Here is a 13,906-nt window from a genome sequence, read left to right on the forward strand (position 1 = left end):
CTGACACCATTTCAGGAAGTTTAACCCCCAACTTAAGCTATACATCACGCAGGCACAGGTGCAAATTCAAGAAAATGTTTGACAACAAGAGTGGAGTATTTTGAAGTCTTTGCCCACAGTTACGGCAAACAGCTTTTGAATCACATGTGCCGGCATCATGCATTATTTACTGGGAGATTAAACACTTCTGTTCTGGTCTCACCAGCACACATCAACCCACAATACAAACATCATCTCTTATGAGCAGCCACATCGGCTCTTCCCGTCTGCTCTTCGTTTCACCCTCTTCTTCTGTCAATTTCCACTGTATAGTTGTAGTTTTTCTCCAGAGAAAAGCGAGACACAGTTAAAGGCCAGTTGCTCAGTAAATGTGAAGGATTTAGTGAAGAATTAAGGCGGCTTTCATCATGAGGAAGAATCAGCACCTATTAATCTAAACCACCATGGTTGCTCACCCATTAACCATAGACTCTATAATTGTATCAAAATAGTATTTTGATTATGTAAGCAGGACCTTCTCCTGGTGCCAGATGCATAAATCTGAGGTAATTTCCCAAATGTGTCTGCACGAAATCAAGTTAAAGCAATCTTAGAGTCAGATTTATAAATTCCTAAATATGTCTTCTTCTGTGTTAAATTTTTCACAAATAGTGTACATGCATACAAGTCTAAAGACATTATCCATTATAGTATACCAACACACTACCGTTTGTTTGGATACAAACCAGACTTTTCTGTCTTTGTCTTTATTTGTTCTGGCACCAGTGCCGTCCTGAAACAGTGCCAAAGCAGCCTTTGTGTTTGTTACACCCAGCACTGGTATTATAAATCATAACAGCTTATTCACTGATGCAGGTCAAAGTTACATTATTTCCGCCAAATTACCTTGTGCACATTGTTCTTATTCCCAAATTACCATATGATAGAGCTAAAAATATGCGTAGTACCAAAAGAATAAAACTCTGTCCTGTAAAAAGGATGTTAACAAGATCTATTAATGTTAATAAGATACTCTTATTCTTGTCAGACTTCTGGTGTCCTTAAAAGACCAACACTCCAAATAAATGTCTCTTTGGCATCGCTGCTGTTTTTGTCATATTGCTATATTACACTCATAAGCTTGTCTTGAGGTACCGTTATTCTACCAGCAAGTGTTTATAAATGCCATTTTTTGTGGAAGGTGGCACATGCACTTTTTCAGTGTGCACATTATTAACACATCAGGTCCCTGGTGCCAATTCAACTTTAATCTGCGCATTTTGCATTACATTAGGCTATGTAGCACTCATTTAGTGGATATAACAAGCTAGGTTGACCGTCCTCTTAATGCAAAACCACATTATGCACCATAGCAACAGACACACAGTACAGTACATTTTATATTCCTCTGCTTACCAAATCCATGAGCATCTACTGTATAATACCATACACTGCCTTTCAGGATACATTGACAACAACCACTGCAATATTTACATTTACCGTACAGTGCATTTGCCCCATGTAGGACCAGTTCTTGTCCAAACAAACAACCGAGAACGAATTTCCCTGTAAACTGTCATTATAGCTGAATTAATAATGGTATGCCTTAAAAATAACCATATCGCATGGAAATAGTACTTTGTTTTTGAAATGCAGACGTAATATGTATATAACCAGAAGACCAGGTTCTGTCACATGTCGAGCGGTGTAGTTAGGAATTAGTGGTGTAGTTAGATTAGTTTGGCACTTCGCTGAGAAACCTGCAGGATAAAACCGTAGACCTTGCTAATGACAAATTATTGAACTCTGTCAGAATCCGCTGTTATGAAACCTCCTGCCCACACTCTCAAAGTATACATAGATATATTAATTTCATATGACTTTAATGTATTCACATGTGTAGATACAGATATGTACATATTCAATAATAACCACTCATCTATTAAGCATTGCTTCGAAGGTTTAGCTAGTTAAATCTAGCTAGTTTGCATGAACTCCTAATCTGACATCAGAGCCTAAAGGGGCCTCATAGAGGCACTTACAACATCTGCCTGTTTTGTGTACTTAAGCAATGTCTACTTCAGAATCTCCTAGGTGATTTGCATTGGCCACAGCTATGGGATATGACTCTTTAAACTCAACAGAACCACAGTTGACATTCTTCAGATCCATTTGCATACAATACAAAGCAAATATGAGGAAATACAGTACTTCTATAATCATACATGTTCAAATTCAAGCGGTGCAGTGTAAGGTTATGTTATTCCTCTCACCCGCTGTCAGTCGATTGGAGCTTTAAAGAAAAACATCACACTGCAGATACATAGGATGGATGGACATTTTCGTTGACTGTAACAGAAAATGTACACTCCAAATAAAGTGGCATAATAGAATAATTCAGAGTATCTGCAAACTGTAACATCCACATTGTGGAGTCATTCTAAGATTATACAGTATGTATGTGCGCTTAAAAGGTTTAATGAGTTTTTGTGCACTGTGAGAAGTGATGCTAGCAAAAATTACAGGCCAAAATTCAGGTTTGCTGATTTGGACTAAGATTAGCTTTGTGGATTGAACCCAGGCCAATCAATCTTTACTCATTACGTGCTCATAAAAGGTTTTTCTGCAAGTTAAATCAATTTAAAAAGGTACTATCCCAGAGTTTTCCTGTCTTTTAACTGTACAAGTTCAGGTGGACATTATACATTAAGGAGCTGCTGTCACTGGAGGAACAAAGTTCTGCATGCTGCTTCACTAAATTATTGTAATTTTCTGACATCATAATGGTGAAATGTACAATATTGCGTATAAGCACGACTACTAATAACTTCGGTTTGAAAATATGTGCGATGACCTTCAAAAACCCGTATCAGATGAAGCCAGGCAAGCATTACTTCTTGCAGTGACTGCATGATCTATCCTGAATGAGACACTACAACTTTTACAAACCTTTCGACAACAAATTCAAGCAAAAATTCAGAAGATAGCTTTCATCTTCAGTCATAACACTGCATATCTAAGTCCTGAAAGTTTAGGGGTCTGGAAGCACATCGATTTTTAGACAAAACAGCAATCAGGACTATAAATTATGACAGTAAGAATACCAGGACCTGACTTTCTAGAAATGCTCTCCCTTTACACCTGCAAATAAGTGTTGGTTCTAAAGCACTTACAGTTTTTCCTCATCATTTCAGTCTTATTACATTTCTGTCTGTTAAACAACTTTTTTGACAAATGTTATTTGAGACAATCAGTGGTACAGAAAAGTCATTCCTTACAATGAAATACACATTACCAGTACAAGTGAAGAAAATATAATATTACAAAACTGAGACAACCAAAGCAATGGCAGCCACAACATCAAAAACTCTTAAGGACCAATTAGACCAGGCTGACTTGAAAGAAAACAAGACAAATGACTCATGTCATCATTATACTTTTGGACACTTAGATCTGGAACAGCTAAATGAAAGATCATACGTAAACTGCCTACTAAGTCTGTGCATTTTTAGAATTAAAAATAGATCTGCATATTTACATATGTATGTGCACAGCATGTTTTCCAGCATTAAAGTAATATTGCATGTTTATTGCATATGTGAATGTCATTATCTTTAAAATCTTTTTTGCTTAACTTTTAACATAAGATCTATCATGAGGATGGCAAGTTGAGGAAGGCCCTCAGTTACAAACATGAAAGCTATAAATGAACTACAGATTGATAATCATAAATTATTGAGGAAGAAATCCTGTTGTAACCCCTGTCATATTTTTCATAGATTTACCAACAGCCTGCATTTCATCATTTTAATCTGTATTTGTATATATATATATATATATATATATATATATATATATATATATATATATAAATATATAAAAACTGTTTTAGATAAACATTTAAACCAAAAACAAAACAAAAAATTATGGAAAAATATATTTTACAAAACACAAATTGAAGGTGGAAAAAGAAGCAAAACACATATTTAGAAAAGCTGAACATTGTTTTTTAAAGACGTATTTAATAGGGTGGTCTCACGTTCAGTTGATTCGTGTCTTTTGCCAAGATGCAAGATTTAAAGATTTGTAAATTAACTGTGATTGTTAGTAAAGTGCTTGTACTTGTTTTAATTATATAAATAATTTTGTAGTCCTCCATATTTGACTTTATAGGATGTATTTAGTTTATTTTTGTTACTTTTAAGTCATTTTCTAAATACATCGCATTTAGGTTTCTCTGAAAACTTGTAGGCCTGCACGTACATTATTACATTTACATGACTGTCCTCATTAGCATTTCACTCAGGTCCACTCAGTCATTTATTATCATCAAATAGAAAATGTGAAGGGAAGATCTGATAGCTAAATTGTGCTCCTGCTTGGGAAACAAAACACAGTCCTTCTCATGAGGTCTTGAGCTGCCCTTATAATATTAACAACCAAGGAAATAATTTCCTCCAGTTTCATAAGCTAAAAACACACTACATCTAGTACTTTACTTTGGCCATCTGCTGCCATGAATACAGAATCAACTTGGTTGATGAGGTCGATGTACTAGTGTGAAGCTCCAGTATCATGACAGTAGGTCATTTGGTGTTGCTAACAACCAGCAATGCATATTAGCAAGCTATCTTGTCTAAAGCATGTAGACAAAAAACAAACAAGCATGGATGGTGTAAGAAAATCAGCTTGTTTTTCATTGGTTGACTTTTTTTTTTTTCTATGATTGTTATAATTGGATTTAACATTATGATGATGAATATACAGACAAATTATATGATTGAATAGACCTTTAACTGCACACTTTGAGGGAACAATTACTTATATGGGATCCTAACAGCAATGTAATAAAACAAACTACAATTTTCAAAAGTGATGTTAGGCTGCACAATTGAGATGACTCTTATGGTACAATACTTGTATTCTTTTCAATTAAATCTAAGGTTTTTCTTTTCTTTTGACATTGTGTTCAATTATGTCACAATAACTTTAATTAGGTGATAATAGTGAGACTTATAGAGGCCGACTCTGTTTTTTTTGGGGGGTTTTTTTTGAGAGAGAGAATTACCAAAATGATATATCTACACTGTACATACAATAATATTCACAAAAGACAGAAAGTAGAAACCTATTCAACATCAATCTAATCTATAAATGCATTTTTGTCTTTGGCTAAATGAAATGAAGCATCTTGTTTCATGATCATTTCTCTGGACAGTGTTGTGAGCTCAGATTTGTTTGGTCCAGATCACACAAAAATGGATATCCATCTACACACTTAGTATTAAAATGTAACAGTGCACGTTTTCATAGTTTTTTTTATTTTTTAACCTCTGACACTATTTTATTTACTAACCAATTCAAATATTTTTTTTATATTTCTTCTAATAATTTAAAATAAGTGTATCTTTAAAACTAAAATTTATATTTGACCCCATCAGCTAACCTGATGCATGCATCATAAACCATTGGATTCACAAGACAAGAGGTCAGTCTTTCTACATTCAAGTTCATTTTATGTTATTGCTATTGCTTTTGCACGGTGTACGATCCAAATGGAGACTACAATGCGATCAGTCCACGGCTAATCCAATGCATCTCTTTATCATCCAATCATAACCATCCTTTCTGCTACAAAATGGAGGGGATGGGGGAACGACAGCGGCGCAGTGGTCCTGGGGCCTCATAAGTTTCAAAGGGGGGGCTAGTGATAGGAGCAAGGCGCAGGGATGACCCAGCCATTCCCGATATGTTATTGAGACTGCGAGATTTCTCGTAGCCCGTTGCTTTAAAAAAAAAATTAAATTTAACCATCGATCGATACATTAGATTATAATATGTATTATTGTTTTGATATCATAAGCAAATAATAAAAAAAGAAATAAAATGTTTGTGCATGTTATGACAAATTTTCCACATCCAGGTGGTGTGTTATGAAGGTTACACAGGATTGAAACATGAGGTTTAAGATGTCATCAGAAGAAATCAAAATGAAAAGATGCACAAAAGTAAAGAGAGTGCAAATTAAGAATCAGAAATTGAAAATGTTATGAAATCATAAAGACATATAAAGGACAGACGAGGACAGACACAGACAAGACAGACAAGACAAGACAAAACAAGAAAATGCGAGTTATGATATGTCTTTTTTTTTTTCAAAACAGAAAAGCAAAAGATTCTTAGATATTAAGAAATATAACACCTATAGTAGGCCCATTGAATAAAGCACCAGACATTTTATTATATAAAGCGCAATGTGCAATGTTCAGGTGTTTTAGACAACTATTCAGCCAAAACTGCACAGTTTAACACAAACACACAGTAGCAAATACTCAGATATCACCGATACAGTGTAAGAGTTGGCCACATGAAGTTTTAGGTGAAAGAGCTTAGAGACATGCCACTAATGAAGGTATGTTAGAATAATTAGTTGCCTTGCATTACACTTCATAAACAGCCAGTTTAATATTTGCTTTTTGCTCCTGTAAACTTCAAATGGCCAACACGAAAAAATGTCCTCCCTGCAACAGTTAGAAACACTTCCTGTCCCCCCGGTAATCGCATCCTGTTGTGGAGATCAGTTCACATTTTGTTTGCAGTGGGAAATGACACACGGTAAGAGGGCGGAATTTAACCGACCAAGATGTGCAAGTGACTGTGAAGTAGTTTGCATGGCGCTCGCACCGCTGCAGGTACGTTTACAGTAACCCAATTCATCTAAGAAATAACAGATTGGCCTATGTGTCCTTTCCCACTGTGTTTCAGGTGTGGAACGCAGCATGCAGACATCGAATTCCCCCTGTACTGTTTGGAAGCAGCCACAGAGAAGGTAGTGCTGTGCTGACGGAGTGTTGTTGCATCAGGTGAAGTGAAAAACACCATTGGTAGGTGGCAGTTAACCTGCCCTAACAATGGCCAACGGACCCATAATGGATGGAGTTGAACTGTTTATTATTAGGGATATGTTCTACTAGCTAAAATTTGATTTGAATGTAATCGGCAATGCTCACAGAGTTTGTGATTAAATTGTAGTTACAGTGTTTAGTCGTGTAAAACTCCAACCATCACAAGGCCACAGTCAGACAACAAAGAACACCCATTGGTGCAGTATGACACCCTTTGTGCCTTCCTGCTGAAATGGAAATACACAGCAATATTGTGGTGCACAGTGGCCAACCCCACCACTCTAGATTACGCATCACTTGAGCCAACCATAAATAAAAGTTCTTTTTTTATTCTGACTAGCTCAGGCACATTAGTCGGACGGCAACTCTGTAAAATATTGATGACGCCTTTTCACTGGGTTTCTCAAGGCTGCGTGTCACACAAAGATTGCTGAGAAGCTGTCCGGCCAATCCGCGGTGCCGCTTCATTCTCAAGTTCAATTCCAAAAGTATTTTGTTCATACCACCCAAATGTATCGAGACAAACTGTCAGGTTGCATCAAAATGGCAGCCGCATTTGTGATGTTTGCTGAATCAGGGCTGACGGGCGACAACAGGAGGGATGAGTTCAACAACCCAACCTGTTTTTGTTGCAGACGGAAAAAAAAATCTCCTAAAACAAAAAGTGGCTATTATATTATATTATAACTCTAAAGTGATCATGATGTGATAAACCCTTCGTCTGACCTAATGTTGAATAAGTAGCTGAATTGTTCCATTCAATGGTTTTAGAGTTAAGAAGCTTTTATGAAATAGAGAGCTTTAACAGTGATAATGTTGTTTCTGCCATTAAAAGAAGTTAAACTGACATTTTACACAGAATAAAATAATCTAAATAAAACGAGAGACAACTAATTTACTGTGTAATAGCATTTACTTGTATAATAATTCAGCTGTTATAGTAATGTCCCAGTCAGCTGATTTTATGCTACAGGTTTAGGTTAAATATTAGGCAACTGCTTTACTTGTTTGCTACCTTTGATCAACGGTGACGAATGCTCAAAAGATTTGAAGTACGCAGTATGGGAGTTGACAAGAACAAGGTGGAGAAGCCCGTATATGAAGCTTCGAGGGTTTTGATTCTACTGAGGAATTCCTTTGGATCTATTCGCGGTGCTAAGCGAAAATCAGCATGCAGCATGCACAGTAGAGAGAGAAAGAAAGAAAGGGAAAATAGAGCATAACACACTGCTCATGTGATAAAAGGAAACAGAGGACACTAGGTTTTACATACATTAGGATCTTCAACCGAACTAAACTAGTAAAAGGCTTTAATGTTGGCTCTGTTGCTGTGAATAAATGTCCTTTATTTGCCCATTTCAAGTCTGGAATTAGAGGGTTTGAAACACTTGTCAAGTGGGACATGAGTAAAATATGGAGGAGAAAAAATGAATTCCCATCTTTTGATTAGATGAAGGTGAAACTGATGAAGAATAATGTGGACCAGGAAGGAACGCGGTTCTGATGGTGTTTTAGATATAAATAGTGTGATGGTATATAACGTAACAAGTAATGGTTTGGTTTCGAAGCATTGCTTGGTGAAATTCAACACAAGGAACGTTTTTTTTTTCAGAAATGACGATAAAGATACTCATACTGTAAAAGTAATCATGTCTCAGCCACTGCAGTCTGTCACGGTCTGCTAGCTAGCTCCTCTCTATGCTAACTACTGTATTTACAACAATATCAACGGGGGCTTTGTGCTTTGGGATCGTCTGTCAGGGGAAACGCTGAGTCTGGCTGTCACTGTATTCAGTGATGACATAATTCCTGCCCAAAGTCACACTTAATTTACACTATGGAGGGAGTACGTACCTACCTACAGTCAGACTTTAGTTACACTTGCACTGCAGTGGCGGCCTGGGGATGGGATGGAGAATGAGTGTTAATCACAGAAGGAGGAGGTTGTGTAGAGGGAAGACACAGAGGGACAGAGAGAGGAAAACTGCAAATATTCTGAGCAGACTGTTTACCAAGGAAATAATCATGTAACGCTGAACAGACTGAACCAAAAGAATAGACTTAATCATTCTTGTATGTACTGTATGTATGTAGGAGGCAGAGAGCTACTTGACCTCTTGACTTCATGAGCGTGCGCTTGCTATGGATACACAGGAATTGCTGACGCTTCAGATGCTATTCTTAGCACGGCTACACACTGTATCATTCCTACATGGGATCAATTGCCTGTTAAAGATATGGTTGATCTCCTGTTACCCATAATTAGATGTATTGATCTCTTCATGACCATTACTGAAGCCACAATGTGTCCATACAGTACATACTTTTGGGGAAACTAAATGACAGGAACTGTATCCTGCTTCCTCTTGTTACCTGCATGTAGGTCATACAGACATATATGCATCAGCTGTCATCATTAAAGCGTGATCCCATTCAATATTTTGTATACTTGTCATACTTTAACATAAATATTTATCATATGCGCATACATACATGCTGTACATATATACATATCATGTATTATTCCTATTGCAAGGTAAAAATCTGGCTCAGACAAAAGAATATCTGCAGAGTGTTGAGATGAGGCAACACAGTAACAAACACAGTGGTACTGCTACACACGTTACAACATGCATGACAATGTAGAAGACGATTTACAGATGACTTCCGACTAAAAGAGAACAATGACATACAGGAGGACACTGACAAGTGTTACCACATAAAACACATTTTCACACAAATTATTATTTTACACAAGGAAGCTTTTAAGAGTTAAATTTAGAGTCGGTATATTGTACTGAGCCTCTGACTGTAATGTAAAAATTGTCTACAGCAGAAATTAGTAGTGATGAATAATTTTGCGGATGCCTTGTGGATATTAGAAAACTTCTGGTCTTAGAAAATAATTCCACCAACAATCTATTCTGATAAATATCATCATTATGAATAATAAACGATAGGGTAAATAAGGGTGTGATGAAATGTGGCTGAAGAGCGAATGCGCCCTGCTAAATATAACAGCTTGTTTATGAATAGATTTATGCATATTCTGTTTAATGTATGATATTTGTTAAGCCTCAACATTGTATTAAATTGCGATGCAGAAATTCTGCCGGTTTAAAAGTGATGGGTGTTGAAAAATAAAAGATATTATCTTTATTCTTAGGTCAAATATACATTAAAATTTTTCATTTGTTAGTAATGAATAATGAGGTTTTTTTTTTCCAAAAAAGTCCTTGAGAATGTCCTGAACCAGTGAGATTTGTGCCATTTTTATGTTAATTTCACCGTTTTGTTAGAAATGTCCTTTATCGGTCCAATTCTCAGAGGACAAATAGCTGGTGATGGTAAAACTTATAGGAGAACACAGGAAGAACACAGAGAAGTCAAATCACCAAACACAAAACACAGTTGTACAAAACTCAAAAACATCGAGAAAAAAAACAAACAAAAACAGATCATATGCAACAGCAAAATATAATAATCAAAAATAAATATAACTTAATCCTATGGACATAATACACCACGATATACTTAATGAAAGATGTACACACCATGTTAGAAACAAAGGACACAAATAAGCACAAGAAAGACCCCAAGAAACACAAAGAAAAATAAAACAATTGTACAGGTACAGTGAGGAACTGAGAGAGAGGAGAGGGGCAGAGACAGAGGAAGAAAGACAGAACCCAACGAGACAGATCCTTGAAGAAGGTCTAGAGGAGTGATTGGGAGTGGGCAATCAAAGGGGTGATTGACCGTTTGACCTTAGTGAGCCATGCATATTGCATTGGGTGCGTAAAGAAGTCAAATGGCCAACAATCAAAGAGAAGAAACGGAAAAGCTAATAAAAGAAGTCGGCAAATACATCTTATGCGTGTATCTACGAAAGAAATCACAACTGAAGCACACAAGAATGAGTTTCGGACAGCACGAGAATCCCTCTTTAAAGGCAAGAAGGAGAACGCTTGCCATCAGCGGAGAACAGGGACATTAACTAACAGGAATCAAGTATTTTCCTTTTTCATTTGTTTTCAATTTTTGCTAATTTGGAGATATTCAGAACTGTTTGTCTTCACGTAAATGGCAGATTTTTTTAACCATATACAAAACTTTCTATATGTAGCCAACTGTTTATTTACACATGCACTGGGTGAAAGGTGGGGAACAGTGAGGACAGGTCATTTGTCTATCACAGGGCTGTATACACATGTTCCTCTTTACAAAACACTAGAGAATCAGGCTCTGGAGATTTACTGTAGCCACCCAGTACAATCTCTATTCCCAGTGCACAAGGTTCGACATATTAATACAGACTGACAAAGGAGCAAGGGCCGTTATAGATGCCCAACCTAAACTTTCCTGCAAGAAACCAAACCCTGAAGCAGCTTCCTAGTGACTCCAGCACTTATTTTCTTCAATAAACTCCTGATTTACTTTAAAGAGGGATTTTTGTAGCATTTAAATTGCAGTTTATACATAAGAACCATTGAAACTGAAGCAATGGCAGCGACCTGTAAGTGAAAGGCTTGGACAGCTCAAGGCTTGCTTACCTTAGACAGCATGTAGCCTCTTTTCAATCAAATCTGTCACAGTGTTTTGTCTGTCTGTCTGTCTGTCTGTCTGGTCGGTTAAGTGTGTAAGTGTTTCAGTCACAGAGTGCAGCTTTGGATTTCTATCCAGGTCTCCACAGAGGAAATACAAAAGGTCCTGAACTTTGGACTACACTAGGCACTGAAAGCACAGTTACAGGGTCTAGGGAATAGTATTTCAGATCCATTACACGCTCACAGCACAGTATTTTGTAAATCAGCATTGAAATAACTGGTTTAAAAGTCAAGAGGCTTTGTTTACAAAGCTGAGGTAGGACATTGAGTGATAATAGTTTTAAATCGTTTGCTTGTTTCCAGCGTGGCATGTCTCAAGAGGTACTATCCCTTGACCTCGACGGCTCCCCTGACCCCAGTGACCTTGGGCCTTGGAAAGATGATTGTCATACTGCAATCAGCGTCACAACTGTGTGAAGCTATCAAGGCCGGCCAAATGATTTCACATGAAATAAGGCATACGTACATGTAAGTATGCACATCTTTGAGCCTGAAATGTGTTGTAGCATAGAAGAAAGTGCCACTGAAGGTGCTATTCCTGAAGAGTTGGTCACTTTAACCTGTGCATGAGTACATGTACATATTATATATACTGTAGGAATGTAGGTAGACTGTGTTTTTGGGGGGTTTTTTTAGGGAAAAAAAAGTTTCTGGGTTGCAGTGTAGGCTTTTGTTTACCAAGGTTGAGGTCCGCAGGGGAGGGAGCGACACGAATAAACACAGAAGGGAAAAAAAACAAAATTAAGCCACACACGACAACACAAACACAACACTCAGACGGCATTGAGAGGACAGAGACACAGTGTATAACATGTAAGAATGAAAAAGCCCACATACACACGCGTGATATGACACAACCTGAAGAGAGAGACAACAACAACACAGAGGCACATCAGACAACAACGTTGACCCACTGTTCCCGTTCAGTCTTCTTTAGTGTGTGTTTTATTAGTTATTGACACAGGACACGACAACTGGGTTATTTTCGCTCGAGCTGCCGGGTGTTATTTGCACATGTGGACGTCCACACGCGCTCGCTCTTGCACTCATGACTCTAATGCAAGTTTGAAGCTCTCACACAGACACAAACATACACAAACATACACATATTAGTGCACACTACTCATTGTGGATGTATATCACAGAGCAATCCCATTTTCTTTCCAAAAAATCTTTTTTTTTTTTCTTTTTTTACATCTTGTACATTGTTTATTGAGATTGTCGCTGAGTTCACAAAATTATAATGAAGCAAATTTGTATGCAGGTAGGATACTGGGCTGAGGTTAAGTGTTGTTGGATAAAATACCTCACAAATAAGATAATGAGCCTTAAAATGCCATTTGCCACCCAAACCTTAATATTCAGATTTAAGCTCTATCTAACCTTAGCTCAGCAGCTGGCGTCAATCTTTTAATGTAATATTCAAAATTGACAGCACACTCTCAGGCACAGAGAAGACTCTTCACAGGTGACACTTCAAACTCCATTGAACATGTAGACACAACACTGTGGAAATGGTGGTGTGTATCTGTCATTTGAAGTCATGCATAGTGTGTGTGCCTGTGTGTGTGTTTAAGTGGGTGCTGTGCTGGTGTAGTGTAATTTGTGCAACTGCAAAACATGCTATGTCATGGAGAGCCAGATCAGAATTACTGGATGTTTTCGGCCAAAAGTTGACTAAGCTACGGGCTTCGTTATTGTTTTTTAACTTTTGTCAGTGTTACCTCTGGTCTATGGTTTGATCCAGGAGGAGGTGGAGTTTGCATTGAGGTCCTGCTGTAACAGAGACCCTTCCATCTTATACCAATCCTCAGTCAGAGGGGAGTCTGGGCTGGGTGCCAGGGCTGCTGCCTCTAGTTTGTTGTCAACAGGGGGTGTTGAAAGTTTGGAAGGAGTGTGAGGGAGTGTTTAGGTGCAGGTTGGCGACAGTGGTGGTGGTTAGATTGCAGCAGTAAATGAATCAAGGTGTCAGGTTTTCATGAGCACAAAGAAAACGCATATGGGATTAAAAAAAAAAAAGGCATCAGGGGTTACAATGTTGCACATAAGGAAAAGAAGGTGGGAAATGAGGGCATGGGTTTGAAGATGGGGCAGAGGGGAAAGGGAGCCGGGGGGGGGGGGGGGGGGGGGGGGTGCAGGTTAGAGGGGGAGTGGTGGGTGGGGGAGTCATTACAGAGGGTGGGAGAGAGGGCAGGGCGGCAAGCCAAAAGAAAAGGAAGACGTGAGGCAGGAGAGAGAGAGAAACAGAGAGGGAGAAACAGAAGTGACGAGAAGTAAATTAATGCATGGTCAACTGTCTGAGTCCAGAAGACAGAGAAAGACTGAGATCGTTCATGAGCATGAATGAATGTGACATCATGGGATACACGACAAACTTCGGAGACACCATGAAAAAAATGGAAGACATGACTGAGG

At 37.9% G+C, this 13,906-nt stretch overlaps 1 pseudogene; it reads right to left on the reverse strand.

Annotated features, from left to right (window-relative positions):
* The window catches only part of LOC130162005 (potassium voltage-gated channel subfamily C member 1-like), a 49,952-nt pseudogene that overhangs the window by 6,215 nt on the left and 29,831 nt on the right, over positions 1-13,906 (reverse strand).

Source organism: Seriola aureovittata, chromosome 21 (genome assembly GCF_021018895.1).
Source record: "Seriola aureovittata isolate HTS-2021-v1 ecotype China chromosome 21, ASM2101889v1, whole genome shotgun sequence".
NCBI lineage: Eukaryota > Metazoa > Chordata > Actinopteri > Carangiformes > Carangidae > Seriola > Seriola aureovittata.